A 7,656-nucleotide genomic window follows, 5' to 3' on the forward strand; every position below is an offset into this window, starting at 1 on the left:
CCAGTCCAGGCTGCAGTGTCCGTGTGAGCACCTGCCACTATACTTCAGCCTGGGAGACGGAGTGTGAAAACGACTCAAAAAAAAAAAAGAAAGAAAGAAAAAGAATGCACAAAAAGGCAAGTACTTTGTGATCAACACCGTGAACGAAAATGTTAACTATCCACCTATATAGACTTGATCCGCATGGTATAAAAAAAGTTTTCTTTTGAAAACCTGCCTAGCCCGAGCAGCATCCATGCTCCCTTGCCGGCCCACAGGCGAAAGGGAGGGGGGTTCACTACATCGTGGGCGGTGGGAGGTGGTCTCAGAGAGCAACCTGCTCCCCTCCCCGCCCACCACCTCCCGCTGCCCTCCCTCATTCTCCCCTTGCCCCGCCGAACGCCGCCGCCAGGGGCGCCCCTGTGCCCGGCTGGCTCAGCTGGCCAGTGCGCAGCAAAGGCATCTGGAGCCCCAGCGCGTGGCCGCAGGCGCTGCTGAGGATGAAGGACCTGGGCTGAGGCGAGGAGGTGGCGGCGACAGCAGCGACCATCTTCCCGCGGACCCCTGGCTGCTGCAGCGGGGAGGCCGCCCAGGAGAGAGTGCTGCAGCGCCTGGTGAGCAGCACCAAGAAGCAGGGCGAGTGGGCGGTGGTGACGGGGAGCTGGAGGAGCCAGTAGAGTAGTCAGGTTGGCGGGTACCAAGTCTGACAGAAACATCCTCGAATCTTGGTGTTTGGATTTAGGAGTCATCTTCGACAGTTCTGAATCACAAGACCTTTAAACCACTGTAGATACAGACACAGAAGAGGGTGAGACTATCAATCAGGGTCAAGAAGATGAAATGGAGATTTACGGTTATAATTTGAGTCGCAGGAATCTTGCCACCGTTTCCTTAGGAGTGATTTGCACTGGCAGGTTTCTCCTTTTCCTTCTCTACTGGATGCTCGAGTGACCGGTGAAAGCAGCTTACATTCGAGCTGCAATTAGAGACTGTGAAGTAGTGCTGCTGAGGACTACTGATGAATTCAAAATATGGTTTTATGCAAAAATTCGCTTTCTTTCTCTGGAAAGTCATCCATTTTCAAATCAAAAATCTATCATGCGTAAGGTTGCAAATGGCCGTCCCGTTCATTTAGTTGGGAATCCAATTGAAGAGAATGAGCATGAGATGAGCAAATATTCACAGACTCAGTCACTATTCGCTATTTCACCCACCATAGTGTAAAATATTTCCGGAATGATACCATTCACAATTTTGGTTTCTTAAAAAAAAATTGCTTTATGGAGTAAATGAAATTATGGTGAAAGTGCCTTCTGTTTTTAAGCTTTTAATTAAAGAGGTTCTCAGCCAGGTTCGGTGACTCAGCGTGTAATCCCAGCACTTTGAGAGGCGGAGGTGAGTGGATTGCATGAACCTTGGGTTGGAGACCAGCCTGGGCAACTTGAGAGACCTTGTCTCTACAATAAATACAAAATTAAGCGGGTGTGGTATCGCGCACCTTAGTTCTAGTTACTTGTAAGGCTGAGGCAGAAGGGTCACTGGAGCCCAGCAGGTCAACGCTGTGGTGGTATGAGTATGTGACTTCACTCCAGCCTGGGTGACAGAGTAAAACTCCACCATAAAAAAAAAAAAGAAAAAAAACTAAGAGGTTCTAAACCCATTTTATGTTATTCAGCAGTTCAGTGTTATACTGGAGCACTGGTGAATACTATTACTATACTCTTGCTATTGTGATTATGTCTATAGTATCAATTGTAAGCTCACTATATTCCACCAGAAAGCAATATATTGTGTTGAATCATATGGTGGCAGCTTACAGTGCTGTGAGAGTTTCAATTTGTAGAGTAATGAAAAAATAGAAGAGATCTTGACCTTGTCCCCGGGGATATCATGGTCATTCAATTAAATGGGACAATAATGCTTTGTAATGCAGTACTTACTAATGGCACCTGCATTGTGCTGTCTGACTTGTTTCTACACCGGAGAACACATCAAAGCCATAGTAGTTAGAACAGGATTTAGTACTTCCAAAGGACAGCTTGTTCATTCCATATTGTATTCCAAACCAACCGATTTGAAACTTGACAGAAATGCCCACTTGTTTCCCCTGTGTCTTGTGGCAGTGGCAGGCATTGTGTTTATCCACACTATTATCTATAGCATTTTAAATGAGGTCAAAGTTGGGGTAATAATTATTGAGTCTCTTGCTTTTGTTACAATTACTGTACCACCTGCACTTCCTGCTGCAATGATTGCTGGTATCGTGTATGCTCAGATAAGACTGAAAAAAATTTGTATCAGTCCCCAAAGAATAAATACCTGTGGATAGCTGAATTTTGTTTGCTTTGATAAGACTGAAACTCTTACTGAAGATGGTTTTGATCTTTGGGGGAATTCAACAAGTGGAAAATACACAATTTCATTTACCAGAAGAAAACGTTTGCAATGAGATGTTGTCCAAGTCCCAGTTTGTTGCATGTATGGCTACTTGTCATTCATTTACAAAAATTGAAGGAGTGCTTCCTGGTGACCCACTTGATTTGAAACTGTTTGAAATCTTTGGATAGATTCTGCAAGAAGCAGTTGAAGAAGAAACAGCACTTCATAATTGAATGATGCCCACAGTGGTTCTTCCTCCCAAAAACTGTTTCCTGAGTCTACCCCTGCAGGAAACCAAGAAATGGAGCTGTTTGAACTACCTGAGAGAGGAGTTTTTTGCCAGTTCCCATCTCCTTTGCCAGTATGATAGGAGATAAGAAGATGGATGCCAACATGAAAGAAGTACTGGAGGTGATTGCCAGTCTTTGTAAACCTGAAACTGTTCCTGTTGATTTCAAAAAGGTTTTGGAAGACTTTTCTAAACAGAGTTTTCATGTGATTGCTCTTGCACACAGAAAATTATAGTTGAAACTTACATTGCATAAAATACAATACTAGCAGAGATGGCACTGTAAACAACATGACTTTTATGAGTTTAAGGGAAATGCAGAACAAATTAAAGCAAGAAACCCCTGCAGTATGCAAAGATTTGCATAAAGCCAATATTCACACTGTCATGGTCACAGGTGACAATATGTTGACTATTGTCTCTGTGACCAGAGATTGTGGAATGTGTCTACCTCAGGATAAAGTTATTATTGCTGAAGCACTGCCTCCAAAGGATGGAAAAATTTCCAAGATAAGTTGACATTATGCAGACTCCCTAACACATTGTAGTAACTCATCAGTAATTAACTCAGAGACTTTTCCCATTAAATTGGTCCATGATGGCTTAGAGGACCTTCAGGTGACTTGTTATAGTTTTGCAATAAATGGAAAATTGTTTTCAATAATACTAAAGCATTTTCAAGACCTTGTTTCTAAGTTGATGTTTCATGGCACTGTGTTTGCTCATGTGGCACCTGATCAGAAGACCCAGTTGGAAGAAGCATTGCAAAATGTTGATTACTTTGTTGGGATGTGTGGTGGTAGCACAAATGATTGTGGTGCTTGCACAAATGATTGTGGTGCTTGGAAGAGGACACATAGAGGCATTTCCTTGTCAGAACTTAAGGTTCAGTTGCAACTCTGTTTACCTCTAAAACTTCTAGTATTTCTTGTGAGCCAAATCTTACCAAGGAAGGCCATGTTGTTTTAATAACTTCCTTCTGTGTGTTTAAATTTATGGCATTGTACAGTATTATTCAGTACTTCAGTGTTACTCACCTGTATTCTACCTTAAGTAACCTAGCAGAATTCCAGTTTCTCTTCATTGATCTGGCAGTCATTTTGTTACTGGTATTTACAATGATTTTAAATCCTGCCTGGAAAGGACTTGTGGCACAAAGACCACCCCCAGGTCTTATATCTGGGGTGCTTCTCTTTTGGTTTTGTCTTACACTGTCATATGCATTGGATTTCAATCTGGGGTGGTGGTTTGGGTCAACCTTGGTATAAAATGTGGCATCCACATTCAGATACTTGTAATACAAGAAACTTGTATTGGAATTCTCCACACTGACACAATGAAACCAAATTTGGTGAAAGTAATATGCAAAATTGAAAGTACCACGATGTTCTTTATGTACAGTTTTCAGTAACTTATAGTGGCAGTTGCCTTTTCAAAAGGAAGACCCTTAGGTAACCTTACTACAAGAATTATTTGTTGCTTCATCTGTGATTATCTTATATTTTCTCATATTATTCATCATGTATTCAATTGCCTCTGTTGGTCAGGTTCTTCAGATAGTGTGTGTACTACATACCATATATATGTATAACTATGCTCATCATTGTTCTTGTTAATGCCCCTGTATCTATCATGGTGGAAGAGTCAATGGATCAGTGGGGAAAGTGCTGCTTGTCCTGGGCCCTGGACTATAGGAAGAAGACACCAAAGGTGAGGTATGTACCTCAAATAGGACCTCTTGGTTGATCCAGAATGGCCACCAAAACCTAAGACAACAACATAAGGTAAAGTTAGGGAGAATGGATCATATCAGATCATCACATAGGACTAGTCAGTCTTGGTATGCTGATAACAGTATTCAGGAGAATGTGATTTTTGGATTTTATGATCCAGTATTAGAATGGTACTATTTAAATATGTGTCCTTTATGATATAATATCTGATTTGAGAGCTTTGTGCTTAAAAAAAAAAAAACAGAAAAAGGATTGGCCTAGTAGTTAAATTAATAATCGATGTGTAAATTACCTTATCTTCATTCAGTGGCCTAAATATTATATCCATTTCCAGAATTTTTTTGTTACCCTCAGTAATATTTTTTATTTTGGGTACAGGAGAAATTTGGCATTAAGTAGGTTTTTAGACGTTAGCTTTTATTTATTTATTTATATCTATATTTATATTTATTTTTTGAGTTGGAGTCTCACTCTGATGCCCAGGCTGGAGTGCAGTGGCACACTCACAGCCTCCCCAGTGTTGACCTGCTGGGCTCTGGTGATCCTTCTGCCTCAGTCTTCCAAGTAGCCAAAACTACAGGCGTGTGCTACCACACCCAGCAAATTTTCTATGTATTATAGAGATGAGGTCTTGCCAACTTTCCCGGGCTGGTCTCTAACCCGAGGCTCAGGCAATCGGGTTCTGTAAGTGCTGGGATTACAGGCTGAGCCACCAAACTTGGCCGGTATTAGCTTTTAAAGTTCAATTATCCCTTTACTGTTATTTTCACAACCTCCCTATTAGAAAAAGTCTGTGTTTATATGTAGGCCCTAAACTTGTGTTTGGTAAAAATAAAATGAGTGTTAATGAGCCTCCAGTGAAAACAGATTGAAAGCCTGTTTTCGTTTGATTGCATTTCTTCTAAAGAATTCTATGTAAACATACACCAATTCCCTTTGATGGCCTAGATTTATGAGTGAGTTTGTATGGTGTTGCTTATAGAACAACTTGGGTAATTTCCATTTATAGATTTATATTTTCTGTACTAACCATCTGGGTTTTATTTTTCTAATCAGCAAGGTGTTTCACTGCCTTCTTGAGATGTCTCAAAGCTATTAAATAGATCTTATGCTATGACATATGGTGTCAGTCTAATTTAATTTAGTTAAACATTGTAGAACCTTTTTCACTAGCAAAAAAGATATTTTTTTGGACAGTAGAAGTAGATCCATCCTTCTAATATTTCTTCAAACTCGTTTTCCCCTTCAGGCTTCCTTTTATTGTAAATATTTTTTAAAATATTTTTCTACATTCTTAATTACCTAAAGACATAGGATAAAAGTAAGGTAATTTTTTTTTTTGGTAAGAATTGTACCTCATTAGAATTTTTGAGGTTTGGTATACACCTGGCCTTTCAATAATGAGGCTTAATACATATGGATTTGAATGACAGCTGTTTTTTTCAAAGCAGTGTGAACTTGGTGATAGTTTGTTTTATGCCATTAGGTGGCACCAGAGGTCAAAGAATACCTATTTTGGTTCAGTTACAAAAGAGCATATTTGTGGGAGAGAAAAAAATCAAGGAAATAAAGTTTAAAAAAATCTGCATTCATTGAGCCAAGAAAAAGGGAAAATGTTTCATACCTTTCTGTTTTGCTTATTAATGTTTAAATTCTTACCAAAATTAAAGTACCTTTGAAAATGCCTTTATGGGTAGAAGCCAACAATTTGACGATGTCCAACATTATGATAAACAGAAAAGGGGTACTGCTGTGTCACATTATCCTGTGTTCTTTCTTAACAAGTAGCATGCTTGTGCTTTCTTAACTCCTTCACTGGTCATTACTCTCCTGATATATATTTACCATTTTACCAAATTTTGCCTGGAATTGTAGGACCAAATGCTTCTCAACTCAAGCTGCAAGGACCTGAATGATGTTTAGTAACTGTAGACTTATGTAAGTTACACTCAGAATCACTGTTATTGCTATTGGCATTGATGATTCTTGCAAAAAAAAAAGTATAATCAAAGTTTTCCACCAAAATGTAATATGATGTAAATCCAATTGTTCCTTGAATGGTTCTATGAAGCTATGCATCATAGATATCTTGAGCTGTGAATTAGCACTATTTTCTGTAGATACTTATTCTCTCCATCATTTAAAAAATTTCCATCTTCATTTTAAATATGCTCAAGTGTTATTCTTTAGTGACTTCCTGAATTGTACATTTTATTATTTGGTTTAAATATTGAAGAATATAATTAATAATGGCTAACCAGCAGCTTAAAAATTCAATTATCATACTGTATTTAACATCTTTAAGAGCATGATTTTCAGTGACTCACACCTATAATCCCAGCATTTTGAGAAGCCAAGGTGAGATGATTGCCTGAGCCTGTTGGTCTGAGACCAGCCTGGGAAACTTGGAGAGATCTCAACTCTACAATAAATCAAAAAAAGTAGCTGGGCATGGTGGTTTGTGCCTATAGTTCCAACTACTTGGAAGGCTGAGGTGGAAGGAGCATCTGAACCCAGCAGGTAGCATGCTTGTGCTTTCTTAACTGTAGTGGTCTTGAGCATGCCACCACATTCCAGCCTGGGCGACCGAGTGAGACTGACTCAAAAGAAAAAAAAAAAGAGCATGATCCTAAAGAGATATTTTTGACATCCTTCCTTTTTTAACATTTAGAATTAATAAGGGTTTTTATTCTCTTATCTGTCCATGTTGTTTTCAAAGGAATGAGGTTTTTAGGTAGGTGGAAAAGCCTTGTAGAAGGTTTAGATTTGAACATAATGACAATGGGGTTATTCAAGTTGAGAATGTTCTTTGAAGGATGTCTGTGAATCCCAGTGTGGGTCCTCCTTAATGCCATAGATGGGTAGACTGAGTCTTTTCTCTGTAGGTCACCATTACATAGTAAGTTTGATTTTGAATTTCACATAACATTATTTGAACTTATACAGACCTGAATTTTAAAATCTGTACATATATTATTTTGCTGTATTAAGATGAATAAATATTACTGATTTAAATTTTATTTATGCAAATACTTAAAGAACAGAACGGTTTGGGGAAAAATAATTGTTAAATGATGATATGAAACTTTTAAACTTTTAAAATTAATAATAATGAATAGACTTTTAATGTGTGACTCCCTCAGAGTTGTTTAAAGTTTTTTGTCTCCCTCAAGTATAAATAGTGGTAACTATACATTTTTGTATCTTCTGGCAATTGTTGTAAAGCAATTCTGTAAATAATGCTTGAATAAAGTGGCTAAGCCAACAAAAAGAAAA

At 38.7% G+C, this 7,656-nt stretch overlaps 1 pseudogene; it reads left to right on the forward strand.

Moving 5' to 3' along the window:
- Positions 1-235: 235 nt before the first annotated feature.
- Positions 236-4,472, forward strand: LOC103254067 (annotated as a pseudogene).
- The last annotated feature ends 3,184 nt before the right edge of the window (positions 4,473-7,656 follow it).

Source organism: Carlito syrichta, unplaced genomic scaffold, assembly GCF_000164805.1.
Source record: "Carlito syrichta isolate Samal-C Ts95f unplaced genomic scaffold, Tarsius_syrichta-2.0.1 Scaffold1562, whole genome shotgun sequence".
Classification (NCBI taxonomy): Eukaryota; Metazoa; Chordata; class Mammalia; order Primates; family Tarsiidae; genus Carlito; species Carlito syrichta.